This window comes from Eleutherodactylus coqui, chromosome 9, assembly GCF_035609145.1.
Source record: "Eleutherodactylus coqui strain aEleCoq1 chromosome 9, aEleCoq1.hap1, whole genome shotgun sequence".
Lineage (NCBI taxonomy): Eukaryota > Metazoa > Chordata > Amphibia > Anura > Eleutherodactylidae > Eleutherodactylus > Eleutherodactylus coqui.
In genome coordinates this window covers 28,033,064-28,057,244 of record NC_089845.1, presented here as the reverse complement: position 1 = coordinate 28,057,244, position 24,181 = coordinate 28,033,064, and the positions used below count along the sequence as shown (strand labels likewise).

Below are 24,181 nucleotides of genomic sequence, written 5' to 3'. Positions count from 1 at the left end.
CACTTGTCTTCTAAACAGCTTGAAATCTTCTAAAATGGCCCTGCAACCTTCAACCAAGTCACATACCTTTTAATACAGACCAATACGTATAATGAAGATTTCCATGTTTAGTAGGGGGTGAAATGGAGATGCTTAAGACTGCATATATAGTGCATAACGGATGGAGATGTGCTTAGTTTTTTCCTTTATCTATGCCACCTGTCCAAATAGTCTCTACAATGACTCATTTCAAAGTCCAAATTGAAAAAACACTTCTACTTCTAAATTAATACTTTTTGGAAAAACAAATGTTCTCACTCAGACCTTTTCATTCTCTGCATCATTACGACAAACACAACCAAATAAATAAACTCCCCGCAAGTCTAAAACATCTTTATTATAACAATGAAACAAAAGCAACTGATTTTCTACCTTCGCACAAAAGCATTTATTGTAATGAATCATTTATCAGTCAGAGATGAAGAGCTGATAGTCGGCTACAAGTTGTACTTTATTTGCTGCATTGCCAATTCTTACAAAGCCAAAATAAACTGCTATTAGGAAATACTTTTATTTTGATGTATCGCTTGAAAGCTTCCCTTTTTTACAGTTAAACCAAGAACAAAGTACCAAATTTGAATTGATACCAACTGTGACTAGCCATGAATCGCAATCACACTATTAACGCTAAGCCTTAAAGTCTTTGTGAGGTATGCACCGGAATTACTCCTCAAGATGAGATGAAATCATTTTCCACTACTGAGACGGAATATATTACATTGGAATCTGCTGCACTGAGTCCTGACTAAAAACTACAGCTCGATTATCTGAAAATATAGTATCACTGGCATCAGCTGCTGAATGATAAAGAAAAATGAGCTGAACTGGCGCGCAGCGCAAGTGATAAAATGTGGCTTCAAATAAAAATGCTGAGTGAAAAAGAAGGTTTTAGAACTTCCGTAGGATTCCAAATGGCTTCTCGTTTGCTGTTTGCTGCAGACATTTCTCTGTATCGCATCCCAAAGAATACAGACTTGAAAAAGGCCCAAGGTGACGGGTTGAAATGTCGCACGTACAGGTTTATTTATTCACCATTTTGAAGTGTTTCCGAATGTTAGAGATCAGGTCTCACTCAGAGGAGACGCTGTTTCCGCTTGCAGCATCTTATCTTATTTTTAACATCTTCTAGTGATAAAGCTTTAACTTACTTTTTTTCAGACTTTTGTCACGGTGCCATATTTTTTTAGCAGTTTTTGTATAACAGTGGGTGTTTGGAAAGAACATTTGTCACTTAGTATCTTTAAATTCAGAACCGAAACGTAGGGGTAGTCAGTAGAAACCCATAACTTGTAAAGTCTATATCTGGCAGCTAGCACAGGAAGACACTAAGGCCGGCCTCAAACATACATATGCACAAACACATTGGCATAAGTGCAGCACACACGTGTCGTGAACAATGCGCTTTCGTGCACGTTTTTGCGCATACTACTGTATTTTTGCGCTCGCTGGGTGATTTCACATAGGCACGTGACACAGCCACACCCCAATTTTAATGGCTATTTAGTCTAAATAGTTCCAGATGTGTTTCTTTCCTTGTGAAAGCATATTGCGTAATAAGGGGGTATTGAGTCCGTATTTGTGCACCTCCCGTAGACTTCTACAGAAAGTATAAGATTAAAATCAGTACAGAGTATCAAGCACTCTGGGGAACATGGCCTTATACTTGCAGAAAAGGGAAGCAAAGAAAATCAACTTACTTTACAGAGGGGTCGTACCCTGGGTGCGGCTTAAGGCTCATGGGTCCGGGTGCAAAAGTTTATCTTGGGGTCCCCCAACTTCCCTTTACCCCTTAACGCAGAGCTGTAACTTGAAGCTCCTGGGCTCCAATGTAAAACCTGTAAAAGGACCCCCAACTATAATGCTTTATTTTTACTTGGCTCCCTATATGGAGAAGAGAGACCTTATGGGCCCCCTATGGGTGCAACCGCATCAACTGCATTCCCTATAGTTACGCCAGTAGGTCTCAGTTAAGAGCACCCCCTAATCCTAGTTAGCAATGTGCCACTATGGTATTCCCCAGGGCTTGGAGTCAGTAATCCACCGCAGGTAAGATATCCAGGGTTTATTAATAGAGCGGCACATACACTTAATATCAATACACTATAAATATAATAAGATAATAAACTGAAAATAAGTATCTAATGAAAGTGTGCAACGCGTTACCTTCCCACCCCAGGAGCGCTGCCCTTGTTTATTATCTCTCATAGACTTCTACGGGGCCTTTTGTGCACAAATCTAGAGCATGCCGTGTCTATTTTCAAAAAGAGTGGTGAGAATGAACCCATTGAAAATAATCGGTTCTATTCTCTGCACGCACATAGTTTGTGCACAGACACGCTTGTGTGAGTCCGACCTAAAACACATTCCTCGATCATGATGTTAAGTTGGACAAGTGCACTACACGCAGCTGTTTGCAAGAACTCTTTGAACTTACAGTCTACCGTGACATGATGGTCTATAGACACATATTGGAGGGTGCAAGGTTATAAAAGCTGGGTGCAGCGTCATCAGGCAAGCTCAGCTGATTCCGGGCACCTGTTGGTTGCTGTTGTCTTTGAGCGAACTTCCATACTGGACAGAGCACGCAACGGATGAGCTACGCCGGCACGGAGCTAATATGTACATATGTAATACTGTATTTACTTCTCACCTCTGCACATTATTCTAATTTGATTGCTCTACTTTTGCTGTATCTGCTTGATACTCAGTAAAATCACAGAACAGTCTGGTGTATAATCCTTGCATTCCCTGAACCAAAATGTTCGGATAAACAAATAGGTAAAAAACGCCCGCGCTACCCAGATCTCGTAACCAGGTTCAGGCTCCACACACTTCTTGTTAGGTCATCAATTTATTTGAGGCAATATCTGTGCCTCAAATAAATTGATGACCTAACAAGAAGTGTTTGGAGCCTGAACCTGGTTACGAGGTCTGGGTAGCGCGGGCGTTTTTTACCTATTTGTTTATCCGAACTACTTCTGAGTGGGTCCCACTATCCAGTGGGACACAGAAGCCCAGCAGCTGACCGGACACACCGGGGGATTTTATAAGCCTACGTGGAAATGGAGGTGTTGGTGAGGCTTCTTCACAGGAGTACTCGCCTAACACCGGGTGAGTCAATCTTTATATTATCAATTATAATACTCCCTTAGAGTATTATATTATATTAGAGTATTATATCATATATAATACGTATAATATGTATAACTCCAAGCCATCACGGGTAACGCCTCCCTGACGTATCTTGTGCTGAACCAAAATGTAACCCTTTAATACAGTGTTCCCCAACTCCAGTCCTCAGGGACCGCCAACAGGTCATGTTTCCAGGATTTCCTCAGTGTTGCACAGGTGATGTAATTATTGTCAGTGCCTCAGACATTGCCACAGGGGTTCTTACTATAGGATATCCTGAAAACATGACCTGTTGGTGGTCCCTGAGGACTGGAGTTGGGGACCCCTGCTTTAATACACAGTGCTTCTCACCTACATATCTTTAGACTTCTTATGGCGTTGTGGCTTTGTCACTTTACAGGTGATTTATGCTTATCCAGAGGTTGTGCACCTAACCTTACGCATTTCTCTGCTGCTTCTTCTTCTGCTTATATTTTATAAATGTCTGCATTCAGAGGCAAATCAGGCCAGCATCAGCAGATAGGTGCAAGCTGACTTGCTGTTAGTTTTAGGGCTCCTGTCCATGGGCGGGTCGGATTTTGCATGTGTGAGCCCATAGCAGAATCCGACCCTGCAGCCAAAGACCCTGCTTACCCATCAGGGTCTTCTTTTTTCTCTACTGTGGATTTGTGCGGAAGCGCCGGCGCACATGCGCAGTAGAGGGTTTTTTTTCAAAGTCCTGCTTTTCAGCGGAATCCACGGCCTGTCCGTAATGTCAATTGCAGCATACAAGGTGCAAAATATTCTTGCTATTTATTCCTTCATGAACTCTGAGTCATTGGCTCTGACTTATATGTGGTGTGACATATGGACTTTTTATAATTTCATATTTTGAGCCCCTGAATTAGTTAAAGGGGTTGTCCCGTGGCCAAAACGAAAAATTTTTCACACCCCAGTCCCCCATGTTAAGCAAGCATCACAAACTACCCATGTAAATCGTTTTTTTAGAGCGTTTCTACTCACCATGAAGCTGTTTCATGAAGTTATAAAAATCTTCTTCCAAGATGGCCACCGTCATTTCCCAAGGTGCACCGCTGGTCTTCTCCCATGGCGCACTGCGGGTCTTCTCCCATAGTGCACCATGGATGTTCTTCTCCAGTCTGAGCTCCACTGCCAATTACAGCCACCTCATTGGCTGATCAGCACCACGTGACAGGGCGGAGCTACGCGATGACGCTAAGAAGGGGGAGGAGCCAGGATGCCGCTCGTGAGCCCGGAGCCACCAGGAGATGATTCTTCTCTGCGCAAGCCTGACTGTTGCGGCGACCAGAGAAGAAGGCTTCAGTCGTCGCCATGGAGACAGGGACGCCAGCACCGGAGGGGGTAAGTGTATAACTTCTGTATGGCCAATATTTAATGCACAATGTATATTACAAAGTGCATTAATAACTGCACTTGCTTCTGCGGGACAACCCCTTTAAGCGCTGCTGACAAGATTTCATTGAAGAGGCATAATGTCTATTGCAGACGGGCCGTGGATCAGATAGCTTCCATTGACTTCAATGAAACACGTCAGTGGGGAACCGCACTGAAATAGAGCATGCTGCGATTTGCTTTCCGCACCCAAAGGTCCGCAAATCAATGCTTTAATTTAGCTACAGATGCCTATGTTTCCTTATTTGCAGCTTGAACTGCTAATCAACTGCACGGGTGCCAACGCGGATTCCAAAATTCAAATCCGCCCATGGACATAGGGTCTTATATAAAACATTGCAAACCAAACAAAAATAGCATAATAAAATAGATTCTTGCTTGTCTGATACTCACTATACAAGAGACATCCCTGTCTGACTGCTACAGTATCTGTCAGCTGAGCAAACTATTGAGGCTCTTTGGATACATTAAGAGAGCCACGTGCATTGACCCTGTATGATAGTGAATAGACCTCCATACTGTGGATCCATAAGCACTATGCATGCCACCATATAACACTACATCACTGAGGTATCCTTCCTTAGAGAAAATACCTGCATAATACAGCTTGAGATGGAACATGCCAATTAATACATCAACATCCTCCATACATGTGCAGTAGATGCTTGGTATCAGTGTATACAGCAGGCTTAGGATGTGAGCTAGCTCTAAAATGGCAAGTGTTGGCTGCCTTTAACAGTTGTCACCTGACTACAACAGTTGAGATCACAGATAACTCTGAATATGGTCATTCAACCATTTAGATGCCACTGTCCATATCGACAGTGGCATTTAAATGGCCTTTCAGAGGGAGGGGACTCCCTCTGACTCCTAAATGGCCACCTGTGACAAAATCACATAGGTCTGTTTGTCTACCATAGCAACCTCTGGCCTTGTGTAGACCCTTAGGTTTGCCATTGATGTTTACCTGTTAAGCTCTGTCACAGGGAATATCTGTAAATCTACAATGTAATGCAATGCTGAGGTATTGCAGTATACTGTACACGTGATCAGATGGGCGCTATTTCAAGTCCCTTATGAGGATTAAAAAATAAGTTTACTAAAGTTTTTTAGCTACTAGTAAATTTAAAAAAACATTAAAAGATTAAAAAATCCCCAAGTCATTGCATCAATAAATAAATTAAAAGTTAGCATAGCACCATTTTTAAAAATTTCAATTCATGAAAATATCACATTAATAATCCCGCATTGTGAACTTCATCAGTATAAGGGCGCCCACCCACTTGCGATTTCTTTTCCTGTGATGTTTTGCGTTTTTTCTCAAGAGCAATTAGTATAGAATGTGTTCTTGTCCATCTGGGTTTTTTTTCCGTTTCGTGGGGTTTTTTCACATAGGAACTGTCAGTTGCATATGTGTCCTTATTTTTCTCTTAATGCACCCATGATTGTCAATGGAGGGCGGCAAAAAACGCAGTGAAAAACGCGCGAAAATCGGCAACGCAAGTGGGTAGGCGCCCTAAAAAAAAGTACCCAATGCCAAAATAACTCTTTCTTTTGCCCCTTCATTTATAGAAAAAATTGAATAAAAATCTACTAAAAAGTTGTATACCCCAAAATAGTAGAAATAGAAACTAAAGGTCTCCCCACCAAAAAGAATTTTCACACTATTGCATCGATGGAAAAATAAAAAAGTTTAGGAGGTGAAAAAATAGTGACAGAAAGCAATTTTTAAAAGTTATTTTAGTAGTATAGCATAAAAAACTATATAAATTGTTATAGCTAAAGTCTTTGCACACACTCAGCCATGCAAATCAATATCCCAACGATTTTAAAAGGACAACTATCTAATACCCTTAACCAATACAACAAATCTATGCATTTTTATCTGACATGTTTCTAAAGAGAACAGTACAGTTCCTGAAAGGGGAAACAGACCTCTCGAGTCAATTCTCCCCACTAGAATGGCAAATCGCCCTAAAATGGGCAGTAACATCTACAGCATGCGCATCCCACCATGAACACTACTATCAATTATTCTTCAGACGGTACCATGCTCCATTAAAACTATTGTACATCTATAGCAGCGCATCCTTTAAATGTTGGAGAAACTGTGGACAAATAAGGTCGCTGCTCCATATTTTCTGGGGTTGCCCTCTAATCTCCACCCTATGGAAGACGGTGTTTAAAATGCTAAAATCCCTCCACCCCTTCTCAACCTAAAACAAACCTGGTTTGGCACTTCTACTGTTAGGGATATATATTTCCCATTGGAATGCAGAACAATTATCTGCCATAAACTACACAAAACTCGTCTTACAATACCACACAACTGGAAAAGCTCCGAAGTTTCTTCCATAAAAGACATAGCCTTTATAGTCTCGACCAACTGCACCAAAGGCTGTCCAAAATGGAACATTCAATCCCTTTATATCCAAATGGAACATTTGGCTGACAAATCATCCCTCAAGTAACTAGCATACAAATCCCTCCACATCCCACCCTTCCAAATATCTCCATGTCATAAACTGCCCACCTTTCCCCAATAGGTAAAAGCCTTCAAGTGGTACACACACGTTTCTAGTTTCTGGTTCATAGTTGATATCTAGTGACAAACTACATTAACCTGGCAACTATTTTCCTTTCTTTTGTAAGAAGGAACATTAGTCTCATTACTATTGAACAACGCATTGCATGCTTAAAATACTCATGTGACAATACAGAGATCATATGCATCAAATTCAACAAATATATCACATTTTTTATTCTTTTTTTTTACTGCAAAATCAAATAAAAATTATTGAAGGAGAAAAAAATTTGTACCAAGTCACAGAATAAAGAAAATATTTTTACTGCACTGTTAACATTATAAAAGCACCCCACCCAAAATATGGCAGAATTGTGTTTTTCTTCCATTTCACCCTATTTTTAAAAGTTTTCGAATATGGTACATAAAATAAGAACATTGAAAAATACAACTCCCCCCACGAGAAACAAGCTCTCAACGAGATATGTCGCTTTAAAAATATAACAGTCATAATTTTTGGAAAATAAGGGTGGAAAAGTGGAAACAAAAATAAAAAAAGAACTGAGGCAGGAAGTTAACCCTCTCCAATCCACTGTCTGACGTCTAAAGACATTATGATTTAAGGCTGTACAGCTCTGATGTTGGAAGACGTCTGTCGGGGTTCTCTTACTGTATATTGCCAGCTTCTCTGCTGTAAGAGCCTATCCAACGTGTCACCTCATGCAGTACTAGCTTTAGCCAGCAGATAGCGCCGTTGTATAACGGCAGAAAAAGAGTAAGCCCCTTAGGAAAACCAGGATACAAATTGGATTGGAATGGGTTAAATTAGAGGTATACAAAGGTCTGGAATGCACTCATATATTGCTATGGCTGCTCTATTGCAGTTTCATGTAACTCAGAACTTGAATATAGCCAGAATATGGTCATGTGCAAAAGTCCCTATTATACCTACCTATAACTGCACAAAGCCTGCATTCTTCAATATAACTATGTACACATTCATACACATTTATTTTCATTTATATTCATGACCCACATTCAGGGTCAATAGATGATTGATGTGGTCTGCTGCTCATGCTCCCCACTGATCAGCTGATTCTTGGCACTGCTATCAGTACAGGCAGCACAAGAAGAAGATACTACCTTCCATACTGCAGAAGACCGGGTGGGTAGTGTAGAAGCTGTGCTTGCACTGCCAATCTGGGTCTGCAGTATGGATGGTGTGGGTGGCAGGAATCAGGTGATCAGCTGGGATCCCGAGCAGCAGACCATCACCATCAAAGAAGAAGGCTGAGAGGAGACTTAATAGCTGTCTACAAATATCTGAAGGGCTGTCACAGTGCAGAGTGATAGGCCCTATTCTCATCCACACAAGGAAAGACTAGAAGCAATGGGATGAGACTGAAAGGGAGAAGACACGATTAGATAGTGAGGGGGATCAATGAGTGGAACAGGTTGCCACAGGAGGTGGTGAGTTCTCCTTCAATGGAAGGCTTCAAACAAAGGCTGGACAGACATGTTTTGAGATGATTTAATGAATTGAGCAAGGGGTTGGTAGCATGACCCTGGAGGTCCCTCCCAACTCAACCATTCTATGATCTAGTGATGACCTACAGTGCCCTCAGGATAGGTCATGAAAAAAAAAATTCCAATGCCCTTGACAAAGTACTAGAACATGTCATATACAAAATAACATAAATTAGCTGGAGCTTTAGTAGGTTAATGCCATTGAAAATGTAGTGTCACAGATCCTACTAATTAATAACATGCATGTAGCTGGAAGAAAAAGGAATAACAATACAGCAATCCTAAAAACCATTTAGTTAATTAATACATATAATAGTGTAAAATCATCTATATTTATACATAACATTTAATCTATAGCACAGAAGAATAATAAACTGAGTATATCTGTTTTGCTTTCACAGATTGCAGCTTTGTATCACCTCCTTGTAAAGAAATGAGACAAGAATAAAAATGTGTCAAAAATGTTGCATCAACTAAGCAAAGTGTCATAACAGTGCAATAAAACACATCTGAACATACAGTATTTCCATTTTTTAAAATAGCACTTGATTTACAATACAGCAGCTTCAAATATCAAGCAAAATGTACATTCAACTTTTTTTTTAGCCCAGAGATAGAATGCAGCTACACATACTTCATGTTTAGCCATGTTTGTAAATAGAAAACATCACATTAAACTCCTTAAAGGGGTTGTCCCACGCCAAAACGTTTTTTTTTTTTTTCAATAGCCCCCCTGTTCGGCGCGAGACAAACCCGATGCATGTGTTGGAAAGAAAAAAACGGATAGTACTTACCCGAATCCCCGCGCTCCGGTGACTTCTTACTTACCTTGCGAAGATGGCCGCCGGGATCTTCACCCTCGGTGGACAGCAGGTCTTCTGTGCGGTCCATTGCCGATTCCAGCCTCCTGATTGGCTGGAATCGGCACACGTGACGGGGCAGAGCTACGAGGAGCAGCTCTCCAGCACAAGCAGCCCCATTCAACACGGAGAAGACCGGACTGCGCAAGCGCGTCTAATCGGGCGATTAGACGCTGAAAATTAGACGGCACCATGGAGACGAGGACGCTAGCAACGGAGCAGGTAAGTGAATAACTTCTGTATGGCTCATATTTAATGCACAATGTATATTACAAAGTGCATTAATATGGCCATACAGAAGTGTATACCCCCACTTTGTTTCGCGGGACAACCCCTTTAATTATCCTTTAAGTGGTTACCCTACAAAAATTGTTTCTAATGAAATCCAGGCCATAATTAGAAACAATTTTGTATTTACATTTATTAAAAATCCCTATACCCTTAGATATTCCAGGTCTAATGTTAGAATACCATCACCAGCTGTTTCTATTGAAGAGTCTTCCGTGTCCAGTCCTCCACAGTAGATATTCCAAGGTGGTTACACCTATTCCGTCTTGCTTCTCTGCAGTAATGCTGTCTCGCTCTCTTATCACTTGCTCTGTATCTCTTCTGACAACAGAGAAGAAGCCACTTCAGATGAAGCTGCTCACCACACCAGGGATTCACATATCCAGTGGGGCAGAGAGGGAAGCAAAACGGAGCAGGTGTAACCACTCTGCATCAATAATTGAGGTGAACACATAACATAAACAACACTAGGCACTTATCTACCATTAGTAGTGTAATATCGGAATATATAAACATTTAATAATAATTGTAAATACAATAATTGTTTACAAATATGGATTGGATTTTACTAGAAGGAATGTTTTACGTAAGACAACCCCTTTTATTATGTGGTTTATTTTGATCCTTTGGGGCACAGCAATTTTTTTCTCTATTCATGTAACTGTATTTTAAGAGTCATAATTTTATTTTAATTTTTCATTAATATTTTTCGATGACACAGCCATATGAAGGCTTATTGTTTTTGTCAGTGACACTATTTTGGGGTGCATGAGATTCATTAAAGGGGTTTTCCAGCACTTTAGTATTGATGACTTATCCTCAGGATAGGTCATTATTAATAGTTGATCAGTGGGAGTCTGCTGCTTGTGATCTCTGTTGATCAGCTGTTTGACAGACCCACTGTCCTTATGGACAAAGCTAGAAGTAATTAGCTCTGTCTGAAGTGCAGTGGACCGAGTTGGTATTGCAGGTGCAGCTACCATTGAATTTCATGGAAGATATCATGTTCAGTCAGCGCACAGTCAAGTCTTTGCCAGCACACCTTTGCTTCTGTGAATTCTATCCTGACTAGATAGACTTAGCATCTCCTTTGTTTACTAGTTCAGGTTATTTAGTCCTGCAGCTGCCAGCAAGGTGTGAGTGGTGATTGACAGTTCTGTTTACCAATCAGCTTCTCCCTTTTCACTATATAGTCCAGCTCTTCCTGGCTGGGAGTTGCCAATGATTTTCACTGTTCCCTGTGCAGTTAGCCTGCTCAGTATTTCTGTGTGTCTTGCTTCTGTGTTCGGGATTGTTCTCTGTTTGTCTGGTCTTCTGTTGTTCTTGTCCTTTAGTTTTTCTTAGTCTCTGTTTGTTCCTTTGCTGTCAGTACTCTGGTTCCCCTTGGAAATCCCGCAAAAATGACGTACCCTTACGTCATTAGGATAGCGCGAGATCATAGCAGATCTCGCGCTATCCAGCAGCGGGAGATGGCTGTCACTAGTAGCCGGCGTCCGGCTAAAACAGCGGGGGGCATCGGAGATGTGCCCCCCGCTGTTAACTTCTGCCTGCCGCGATCTAAGTAGATGGCGGCAGGGAAAGGGTTCACAGAGGGAGTGCACTCCCTCTGTGACTCCAGCCGGCTCTCGTGATAACATCGTGAGAGCCTGGCTGGTTGCTATGGCAACTGGATGCTGGACACCGGCGTCCTGTATTGCCATAGCCTGTAATCGCTATAGTAGGCGATAAGGCATGGCAGGAGAGAAGTCCTGCCATGCCTTATCGTAGCGATCTGCAGTGCTACAGTAAAAGTCCCTCAGAGGGACACAAACTGTTTAAAAAAAAGAGAAAAAAAAAGTACAAAGAATAAAAATGTTAAAAAAAAGTTAAAAAACCCTTTTTTATGCTTTTTCTCATATTAGCATAAAAATTTTTTTTAATTAAAAATCCCACATATTTGGTATCGACGTGTCCGTAATGACGCGTACAATACATTGAACATGCTTATTATCCTGCACGGCAAAAAGTGTTAAAAAAATCATAAATAACTTAGGAAAAATGCACATTTTTAGCATTTTGCCTCCCAAAAAACGCAATAAGGCCTTAGTCAGACGGGCATTTTTTTGCGCGATTTGCGCATGCGTCCGGCGATTTTATAAAACCATTGCTTTGCAATGGTATCGGACACATGAGCGCTTTTTATGCGCTCGTCCGATAAATTATAGAACAGAAATCGCAGATCGCACCTATCTGCGATCTGCGATTCCTGTTCTCTTCTTTATATGCGCTCAATGGGGCTGACCCCATTGAGAGCATATACTAGACAAATCATTCTTCTCTGCTACAGCTGTAACAGCTGTGGGAGAGAAGAACGATGTTTGCCCATTGAATTCAATGGAGCCGGCAATACAGCCGGCTCCATTGAAAGCAATGGGCTGCCGGCGATCGCGGGATGAATTGTCGGGAAGGGCTTAAATATATAAGCCCTTCCCTGCAATTCATCCAGAAATGTGTAAAAATAAAAAAAATATATACACTCAACTTGTCCCGGCAGACGGAGTTCAGCGCGGCCGGCCGGCAGTGGGTGTGAGTGAGAGCTGCCCGTGATTGGTCCCTGTGCTGAGCCAATCAGAGGCAGCTCTCACTCACACCCATTCATGAATTCATGAATGGGTGTGAGTGAGTGCTGCCTCTGATTGACTTGACCACCCCGTGTGCGTTCTTTCTGGTTGCGGAGACCAAGCCACCTGCCTTGCTCTCGGTTCACAAATTGGCGTTAGTCGGCAGGATCCGCTTTCCAGAATGAACGGCAACGCACCAGTTAGAGGGGATGGTGCCAGAGGAGGAATGCCAGCAGGAGCTATAGTGAGTCAGTTAGTTAAATTTGATGGCAATAATATGTCTGTGAGTATGTGGGTGGAGCAGATAAGAATGGTACAGCGAATGTACCAGACCGCACCAGAAGTACTAGTAGAGCTAGCAATATTGACGTTACAAGGTGATGCTAAGACCACAGTGATATTAAGGCCATTCGATCAAAGGCAGACATTTGAGCAAGTGGTACAGATTCTAGAAACCATCTATGGAGAAACAGCATTGCTGGGATCCCTGCAGACTCGATTCTTCCAGAGAGTGTAACAGGAGAATGAAAGTCTCCCCAATATGCAAATGCCCTACAAGAACTGATCTGAGATATTCAAGGGAAGGAAAGAGGCTCACCGGCCTTCTGTAACCCTGATCGGACTCTCCGTGACCAGTTTGCTCTGGGGATCCGCGACGGCAGTTTGACTGTTGCTATGCAGGACTTTATACAACGAGAGACTAATGCTAAATTTCATGACGTGCAGCTAGAGGCCATTTCACGTGCCAATAGTATTGTCCCAAAGCCCCAGACCGCAGTTGGAGTCACTTTGTCGCAGGGGGCTAGCTCCAGCCTAGAAACAGTAGAAAGAGTGCCAGCTAAAGAAATTCTAACAGTAATGCAGAAATTGCAAGAGCAAATGGAACGCTTGCAAACCTGTTGTGATGAAAACTCTATGAGAATTGCAGACTTCCAGAGAACTAGAGATGAAGGAGTGGGCCGTCCACACCAAGAAGATCAGAACCATCCACAACCCCGCTGGAGGGATGAGAACAGGACCTACCGAAGGGGTCCCAATAATTTAGTACAGCGCTCAGGAGAAACCGAAGGGGCTTACCGAAGGGGCCCAAATCGATGTCCAGAACGATGGGAAATACGTTGCTGGGAGTGTGGACGGATGGGCCACGTTGCTGCCAGATGTCCAGACCAGCGACAAGCTTATGAGAGACTGCCGTTAAACTAAGGTCCCCTGCTCCTGTAGGGCACGGAGTAGGGGAGACTGAGAAGGAGATTATGTGGGGAAAATGCCCTGATGATGACCTAATTGCTGCAAGTCCTGTCATCCAAATGGAATTAGAAGGTATTCCGGTTATCGGGATGATTGACACAGGTTCTCAAGTAATGACTTTGAGTAGAGATTGTTATGAACGGTACTTCCGACAACATGTGAAATATGATCCCCATACATTCGTACGAGTGGTCGCAGCCAACCAGTTACCAATCCCAGTAGTGGGAGTTACCTGGATGAATGTCCGGTTATGTGGTCAAGATCTAGGTAAGAAAGGCATTGTGGTGGTACAGGAGCCACATGAAGTAAAGGCCCCTGTCATTTTGAGGATGAATGTGCTAAAAGAATTGGATCAGATCCTCTTTGAAAAGAAAGGTTATGGTTATTGGAAACAAACTACCACCCATCGGCCTACTCGAGCAGCGTTCCAGCGGCTGATCCGAATATGTGGCTTACAGGAAAGCTCGGATGCACAGCGTCCTCTGGCACGAATTTCTGTCCCTATGCATACAAAAGTTACACTGCCACCCCGTCGGGAGATGATAGTGTCCATGCCTGTAGGCACCTGTCGGAAATTAGAAGGCATAGCTGTCTTGGTAGAACCACTGCCGGCAGCCGAAGGAGGTGTTGATCCGCTAGTAGCCCGTTCCTTGGCAATAGTTCGCAATGGGAGAGTACCACTCCGATGTGTAAACACCCAGGACCAGAGTGTAGATCTGACACCAGGAAGGATGCTGGCTAACATCTATGTAACTCCGGAAGAAGTAAAGAACGTAACGCCGATGCATCTGAAGCCAGCTGAAAGAGATGAGTGGACCATAACCGTGTCTATGGGAGAAGATGAGGGTCCCTCCTCTGAATGGAATGGCTGTGCAATTCGAGAACAGATGAAGATGGAGACTTATTCGTGTTCTCCAAAACAGGTCCAGAAGATAGATGAGCTGTTGTGGGAAAACAGAGCCACTTTCACGCGTTACGCTGAAGATTTTGGATGTACAACTGGGGTCTGCCATGAGATTCCCACAGGAGACACCCCTCCAATTAGAGAGCGCTACCGACAAATTCCTCCACGGTTGTATCAGGAAGTGAAAGAACTGTTGACTAAGATGCTGCAAGGTGGGATCATCCGAGAAAGCCAAAGTCCCTGGGCAGCTCTAGTGGTGTTAGTAAAAAAAAAGGATGGGTCTCTTCAGTTTTGTGTGGACTGTCGAAAGTTAAATGCCTGCACCGTGAGAGATTCCTACCCCTTACCCTGGATTGAAGAGTCCCTCTCGGCGCTAGGGAGAGCTCGGTACTTCTCCTCACTAGATCTGGCTAGTGGGTATTGGCAGGTGCCGATGGCTGAGAAAGACAAGGAGAAGACAGCTTTCATCTTGCCCATGGGACTATATGAATTTAACCAGATGCCCTTCGGGCTGACAAATGCACCCGGAACGTTCCAGAGATTGATGGAGAAATGTCTCGGTGACTTCAACTTTGAGTTCACTCTCATCTACTTGGATGACATTATAGTGTATTCTGCAACTTTTGAAGACCATCTCTACCAACTGGGTCAAGTATTTCGACGATTGCGGGAACACGGGCTCAAATTAAAACCCAGCAAATGTCGGTTGTTCCAATCTGAAATTGATTACTTGGGTCATCGCGTATCAGGAGAAGGGGTGAGACCGTCGAGGGACAAGATAGCGGCTATTCAGGATTGGCCGACACCAACTACCCTGCGAGAAGGGAGGGCGTTTCTTGGAGTAGCCGGTTACTATCGACGGTTTATTAAGGATTTTGCCAGGGTAGCAGCACCACTAAATGCCCTCCTACAGGACACATCCGGTGGTCCGAAGAACCGGACTGTGAAATGGGGAACTGAACAGGAAAAAGCCTTCCGGGAATTGAAGGATGCTCTGACAACGACCCCAATCTTGGCGTACGCTGATTACCACTTACCGTTCCAGCTATATACGGATGCGAGCCTGTATGGTCTCGGAGCAGTGCTTTCCCAGGTTCAGGATGGCCAGGAGCGGGTTATAGCCTACGCCAGCCGGTCTTTGCGGGATTCTGAAAGAAATCCTGAGAATTATAGTTCATTTAAGTTGGAGCTGTTGGCACTAGTATGGGCCATGACTGAGAAATTCTCTGAATACTTGACTGGGGCTGAAGTTTTAGTACTGACTGACAACAACCCATTAGCTCATCTGGAAAATGCTAAGCTTGGGGCTTTAGAGCAGAGGTGGATAGCCCGAATGTCTAAGTTCAATTATCACATTAAGTATCGGTCCAAGACAGAGAACCAGAATGCTGATGGACTTTCTAGGGTAACTACCCAGACCCCCACAGGAGATGTGGATCACGAGTTAGAGCATGTGGAGGTGCCTGACTTCAGCAGATTTTCACAGGCCCTGGCCACCGCTAATCAGTGTGAAATGGAAGGGACTGAAGTGGCTCCTTTCTGTGGTCCCTCAAGACAGGAATGGGCACAGATGCAGCAGGCCCATGAGGGGCTGGCACGGATGATCAAGTTTGTTGAGGAAGGCAAGAAGCCCTGTAGAGAGGAAAGAGAACGACTGACACGGGAGATATTATCGGTTCTGAGTCAGTGGGAGAAGTTGGAGATGAAAAATGGAGTTCTATGCCGAAAGGTTTATCTACCTTCTGAAATCGACGTTCGATACCAAATTGTGGTGCCTAGTGAACTGGCTCGCTCATTTGCGATGGAGGCTCATAACAAGAATGGTCACTTTGGTCACGAGAAGACCTTTCGTTGGTTACAGCGTCTGATTTACTGCCATGGTCTCCGTCAAATGGTTGAAGAAGTATGCCGCAGCTGTTGAACTTGTGAGATCCATAAGGCAATAGAAGAGAGGGCTCCCCTGCAAACCATAGTGACCCAGGAACCTTTGGAAATCGTCATGATAGACTATCTAATGGTGGGCCCATCCAACAGCGGGCATCAGTATTGCCTCGTAATGTTGGACCACTTCACCAAATTTGCAGTGGTAACCGCCACCAAGGACCAGACAGCTGAGTCAGCAGCTCGGGCTCTGTGTCAAGATTTCATTCGAGTGTATGGGTGTCCTCAACGCATCCACTCTGATCAGGGAGCCTTCTTTGAGGGCCATGTAATGAAGGAAGTTCAACGTATCTATGGAATAAAGAAGTCGCACACAACTCCATACCATCCGCAAGGGAACGGGGCCTGTGAAAGATTCAACAGAAATCTGCTACAGATGCTGCGGACGCTGGAGGAAGACAAGAAGTTGCAATGGCCTCAGTTCTTGTCTGAGATGGTCTGGGCCTATAATAATCAGGTCCATTCTACAACAGGGTACTCCCCTTATACTCTCTTCTTTGGGCGTTCTGGGCGAAGCATGGGAGAATTACAGCTGACTGATGTGGATGGGTTCCCTCCAAGGGATCCAAACTCCTGGGTATGAGCACCTCGGCAGAGACTTGAGACGATCCATCGATTGGTGCGGCAGCGTCTACGAGAACATTCTCATTCTGATAAGACCCCAGTGCAAGAAGCACCATTGCAGCCAGGCGACCTGGTTCTGGTGCGTGTCAAGAAGTCCCAAGGGAAGCTGGAAAGCAGATGGGAGGCTGTGCCATATCGTGTTGTTTGCCGCAAGTATGCCAATGGGCCAGTGTACCAAGTCCAGAAGGAAGGAGCTGATTGTGTTCGAGTACTTCACAGAAATATTCTTCGCCTATGTCATTCTGAAGAAACAAATTGTACCAGAACTGCCAACGTCAACGAGCTCCCGCAGTCAGAGACTGGTGGTGTGGAATGGGCCTATGACGATGAGGATGATTGCTGGCCGATCCTTGCTCCTGAGGATGTTCCACCGGTGACTACTGAGCCTCCAGCCTGTGCCCCCACTGGTGCAGAGTCTGCTAGTACTTCTCAGCCCATGGCTGAAGTGCCCCAGAGTATTTCACAGGTCCTCAGACGGACCACTAGGACAAATGCTGGCACCCCCCCTGTTCGGTATTTGCAGGATGAGTTTGTTTGGCCTGCCATACAACGATACACTACCACTTTGCGCATAAAAGTACAACCCTCTGGATATTCAGTCATTGGCAGGGACTGCCAATCTTAAAGTGGGGGGGAATATGTAATATACAGACTGTGTCCCAGCCTTATGGCAATAGGAGTGCTGCTTCTGTGCATATACTTGTCCTAATATACAGCCCAATGATGTGTCAAGTTTCATTTGTTTAAACTGTGTTAAAGTTGAGTGTATATGTGTTTCTGTGATTCTGGTCAGCAGCCCCTGCAATGCGAATGTGATGCTGGAGGGACACACCCCTATGAGGTCAGCCTGCCTGTCTGCAGACACAGTATGAGAAGGAAGCAGGATGTGACGACACACAGAGAGCAGCAGCCATCTTTGCAGAGAGAGAACCAAGTGCCTGTGCTGCATTGAGAGTGTGTGGAGATCTTAGAGGACTTTCCTGTGCAGCTAACCTGTATGTAATTCAGTCCAGAGGCAGACAGAGTGTAAAGAGACAGTATGTTCAGTGGAGCCATGCTGAAAGGACTGTGCCCAGTGGCTAACCAGTAATACTGACATTGTGGCTGTGGACATTGCCACCAAAGTTATAGACTGGCAGTGCTGTTGAGTACCGGACGGTAACTGCACAACCCCTGGCTTATATCACACCGGGGTGTATGGATTCTGCAGGACTGTCAGGGTGCTGAGCTACTTGCTGTTGGATCCCATTTCATCCATTTTGTTTTCCTGCCTGCTGAGAAGGATCTTATTGCCTCGGATGTTGTGATAACCGTGAGGAGAGGACGCTTCGCTATACTAGAAAGGGACGACATTGGGCCCCAACGCGCGCTTCTACAAACTGTGAGCAGTCCACCCGGACCACTGGTAAGAGGGGTGCGCACCCAAATGTGAAGTTAGGGTCAGTTAGGGATAGTTTTGGGACTATTGTTCTTTCAGTGTCCGTGCTGTGGAGGTGGACATAGTAAACGTGGAATATATTGTGAAATCCAACTTGAATTGTTCCAACTATACTGTGTATTGTGCTTGTCCTTATTCCTGTTCTTTTACCATTAACTACTTTATTAACCTGTAGTAAATACATTTTTCTTAACTTGACCACCCCGTGTGCGTTCTTTCTGGTTGCGGAGACCAAGCCACCTGCCTTGCTCTCGGTTCACAATACATCCCAGAATTGTGTTTGCCTTTTTGGCTGCTGAATTACCAAACTGGGCCACTGCACTACAGACAGAGCGATCTGCTTCTGGCTCTTTTAGCACTGACAGCTGGCCTGATATCAGCTGATTGCAGGGATTCAAAGCAATTGACCAAACTGATCAACTACTGACGACTTATCTTGAGGATAGATCATTAATGGTAAAGTCCCAGAATACCCCTTTAACACATAACACATTTTAGTAGCATTAGAGAAAAACAGCAATTTTGTCATTATTTCATTGGTAGTGTTCTTTGTTTGTTGAGGTATAAATACAATGTTAATTGAATTGTAAAGGTCTTTATGATTTCCGCAATACTAAATTTGTGTAGTGTATTTTTCTCAGTGCTTTAGCACAATAAAACATTTTGAAAAAGAATGGTTTGTCATTTTTTTCAATTAACGTTTCAATAACATTCTAAAACGTCTTTTTTTTTTAGTTCCTCCAGGGTACTTGAACTTGCAAGGCTTTGATTTCTTCTATAATACATTTCAATTCTGCTGTGTTGCAATGTGTTATGCTTGTCATTGCTTTTCTAACAAGCACTATATTACACGGCCTCTGGGACTGACAGACATTGGAAGCTTAAGGGACCTTTTTTTGTCCATGGCTACCATGGCAACCCACTGGCACCCTACAATTGCAACTTGTGTTTCATGGGTGTGGATAGGCTTGTAGAGGGAACCTTCTCCCTCTTTAAAACCAATCAGGTACCATGCTTACCAATTGGTTATCTTTAATAAAGCTTATTGCAGCAGGATGCCAGCAGAATATTACACCATACACTCACTGCTGATGTAAGTCAGCCCCTGTGCTGGCATAATCCTTCAGATCTATGTATATGTACATCACAGTGCAAGAGTGACCTCCAGCCTGTGCAATACATGTATGCCACAATAAGGACATAGTTTATAGTAAAACTTAGTTTAAGGGCGCTTTCACATGAGCGTATATCGGCCCGCCCTTTTCATGGTCGGCAGATATACGCTACGATCTGATACATTGCATTCCAATGCCTCAGATCATATGGCCGTATTCCCAAGGCGTAAAACATCCACCGGCTGGCCAATATAGTGCCCGGCGCTTTTACTTCGGAAAAAAAGTTAGTCCTGGAACTATCTTACGGGCCGGAATACGTCGGTGGCTGCATGGGCTCCTATGGGAGCCAATGACAGTGTCCAGAGAAGGGAGGTGGGAGGGAGTTAAGCAGCGTGACTGCTAAACTGCCTTCCCCTTCTCTCCTCCCCTCTAGCTGATTGCAATGGGAGGGGGCGGGATGGGGGCGGAACTTTCATGGGGAATACAAACATTAACAGATGCAATGGTTATTCTTGTCCTTATCCTATTCCCCACCTGTAACTATGTCTGCATTTATACACTCATTGCCAAAAAAAATTAAGCACCTAGAAGGAGTTGTCGGAATTGAATGAAACTTTCTATGTGTGATTGTAACATTGATATATAAGTGAGTGCAATATCAGAGTAAAAGGATAATTTATTGCAGACAGCTGAACATTTGATAAGCAGCTCTAAGACCCTGTTGAACTGCCTCTAACTTGGATTTAAGATGTAATACGGGTGGGCATGGAGGCTCTAGTACCCTATTGGGCCACCTCTAGCTTGGATATAAGATTTGATATGGACAGGCATGGAGGTGTACAGGGTTTATATGCTATATTGTGGTCTATTGATCCACATTTGCTGTAACTGAGCCTCTAGAGCATAAAAGCCCATAGGGTATTGAAGTAGTCATCCTGGATGGTCCCAAAAATGTACTATTGGCGATAAATACGGCAACTAGGCAAACTACAACAACGTGGTAATGTTATGGAGGCATTCCTGTAACACCCTTGCCCAAGTTTTATCCTGCTAGAAAATGCCTCTTGGAAGCCCTGCCATGAGAGACAACACATGTGGCTGCAGGGTATTTTGAACATATCTTGAACATATCGCTGAGCTGTCATTGTCCCTCGTACCACTGCAAGGGCTGACTGACAGTCTTATGTGATGGCCTCCCAGACGATCACACCAGCAGTGAGGGCAGTGTGCTGCTCCACAGCAAAGGCAGGATTGAGGCACTCATCCCTAGGTCTCTGGACTCAAACACGGCCATCGTCAGTGCCCAAACTCATCGTAGAAGATAACCCGCTTCCACTCTGTAACAGTCCAGTTTTATTGTTCATGGCACCATTGCTAATGGTGACAATGGTAGGTGGGTGTCAAAAGCAGTACACACAAATAAGGAAGATGGAACAATACCTCTGCAGTGCCACCTATTGGATGGGAGCATTCCTTCAAATCAATGTATGGTTCTTTAAACAAGTCTTTAAAACAACCATTTGGAATAGGAAACTAAGCCAGAAAATCATACACAGACAGGTGTTTCAGGGTGTTTGCCCCTCATCAGTGTGCAGTAGGTTTCTGGCTTGGCTTCTGAGAGGCCTGTGGCGTGAGTCAGGAGGGGTGTCTTTAAGAAGAGCACCTAGAAGATGTGTGGAGCTCACAGGCCTCTCACTAGCCAAGTGAGAAACCTACTGCACACTGATGAGGGGCAAACACCCCGAAACAGCTGTCTGTGTATGGAGTCTGGCTTGGTTTCCTATTTCCAATCATTGTTTTAAAGCCTTGTTTAAAGAGTCATGCATTGATTTCAAGGTTTGCTGCCATCCAATAGGTTGCACTGCAGAGGTATTGTTCCATCTTACTTATTTGCATATAATACCCAGAGGAGCATGCATGGCCTCATAAATCTCCTCACTCACATCCTGTGCGTGAACGGGGCTGCCTCTAGTTCTGCGGAGTAGCCTGTTCACACGTCCATAGTGTGGGCAGCCTGCTTCCACAGCTCCCATAGGAGCCTATGGTAAGCACCCTGGACAGCGCGCACCACAGAGCTGGCAGGCAAGTCGGCACTCGCTGTCCATTCTTTTTTAGAATCGCAGATTCTCCGATTCTAAAAAGGGTCTGTGTGATCGCTTCCATAGCAACCTACTGGTTGCTATAGAAGCGTGGTTTTACATGCTGCTGTAGTAGCATGTAAAACACGTTCGTCTGACCGAGCCCTTATAGTGTAATTGCAAAACAGTGCAACAGCAGTCTTAGGCTGCTCTCACACATCCGTTTCTTACTGCGTTTTGAACGCCAAATTAATCGCAGTATAACGCTCCATTGATTTCAATGGGGTCTCGCAGGCATGCGCCCGATTCCGGTGCCGGAAGGCGCTTTCCAGTGCTGCAATTTTCGAATGCAGTCTGCTCTATTTTCAGTGTTTAGTGCAAGTCATCACCCATCACAATGATGGGGTGCGTTAAAACCCACTGTAAGTCGCAAGGAGCTGCCACCGAAAGCAAAGGTAAAAACGTGGCAAGGCACCGCGATCAAATTTTTCTGAGGTGCTGTGTAAGAGTGGCCTTATGCTTATTCACAAATGTGCACGCAAAACGCAGAGAATTAATCTTATTGATTTTAATGGGTTCTCTCATTTTCGTTTTTGCACTCGAAAAATAAAAATATCATGCTCTAATTTGGTCTACATTTACGCACTAGAGGTCTTTAATGTGGGGCCTATGTGGGCATGGAAATACGCACAAATGTATACTCAGGTATGTGCAAAACACTGTTCATACCCGCGAACACCGCCTCCTCATTTGGACATTTAAATCAGGGCAGGGGGTGATTCCCGCATGTGAAGTAACAGTGCCACAGTATTTGAACAGGCACGCACACAACAAACACTCCTTCATTGTGCAAATACATTGCATAGGAGCAAGCGCATTTGTGCATACAGTCATCTGAATAAGCCCTTACTGCTGGATTGAACTATTAGTAGATATTTGTTATACTGCTATTTGATAAACATAGATTTTTGGACATAATCTAAGTAGTAGTCTAAGTACATAGTAGTCCATTAAGGAAACTTAATTAAACTTTACAATAGAAGTCCTCTTTGATATTCTACTAATTAGGGTATCTGCACTCACCCTCGAACTCAATTTCTGCTGCGTTCACACATGGCATTTTAGATATATTTTTGTTATATTTTTGAAGCATTTGTGAACCATGACAAAAATGTAAAAAAAAAAAGCACCCAAAAACCACATGTGATTTTAAAAGAATGTATGAGATTTTTAGAAAAAACAAGCATACTTTTTCTTACAACATTTTTTGCTGCATTTTCAAAATGCGTCCAAAATATCACATGTGCGCATAGCCTTAGAGTTCATAACTTGCTACAATAAAATATTTGTCTGTATGGGACTGAAATTTAAGGAATGAATGAAACAGTAGTCTGCCCTGATAAGAGGTTTGCCATCTTTCGTATTTCTCTGCATAATATTTCTGCTTCTTACAATACATTTTTACATAGAAATGTCAGAACTGCTAACAGGTCTTCTTTAACTTATAGTAAAAACCTGTAAACCTTAGAAACAAATCTCTATTAGAGATGAGCGAGAGGACTCGGTTCGGGTGTTTTTGCTGACTTCTCGGACAAAAGGATTTGGGGGGTGCCGCGGGTGAGTGGGGATTGCAGAGGGGAGTGGGGGGGGGGGAGAGAGAGAGAGAGAGCTCCCCTCTGTTCCCCCCGCTCCACCACGCCGCCCCCTGGCGCCCCCCGAATCTTTTCGTCCAAGTAGTCAGTTACTCGGAAAAAGCAGTGCTCGAGTGCAAAAACACCCGAACCGAGTACGCTCGCTCATCTCTAATCTCTATTAAAAAGCATTTCCAGGACCTTAAAGGGACCTTGTCACATCCTCACAGCACCATAAACCAAGTTGGGTCATGTATTTTTTATACCCACCCACTCCCACGATCCAGCACTGTCACCCAGAGAAGATCGCGTGGCGCACAAAAATCTGACTCTTTTCAGATTTCCATGCACTCTTCTATGCAAATCTATGGGACAGTGTACACACATGAGCTTGAAAAGAGTCAGATTTTCTTGCTATGTGTCAACTTCACCAGCTGACAGTACTGGATCGCGGTAGTGGGTGATTATAAAAAAAAGCATCACCCGACTCCCTGTCACCTCCCCTAACAGCACCATAACTTAGTTTATGTTGCTGTGGAGACATGACAGGTTTCCTTCAATGCTGATGGCCTATCCTTTGGGTAAGCCATGAATATCAGATCATGGGAGAATAACTCTGGGCACACTCAATGATCAGTTGACTGAAGCGACCCTGACTCTTAGACAAGTGTTGCAGCTTACACCTTTTGTACCAGGTAGACCTTTGATGGCTGTGTATACTACTGAAGCTCAGTCAGACTCACTTGGATAAGACTGTGCTGCAGTAAGCTGCAATACCAAACTAAAGCAACAATATTAAAGTCTCGTAAACCCCATTTC

The 24,181-nt window shown here is 43.8% G+C and overlaps 1 protein-coding gene across 1 annotated transcript in view; it reads right to left on the bottom strand.

Moving 5' to 3' along the window:
- Positions 1 to 24,181, bottom strand: part of CDH18 (cadherin 18) — a 396,260-nt gene that overhangs the window by 171,135 nt on the left and 200,944 nt on the right. The window lies entirely within an intron of this gene.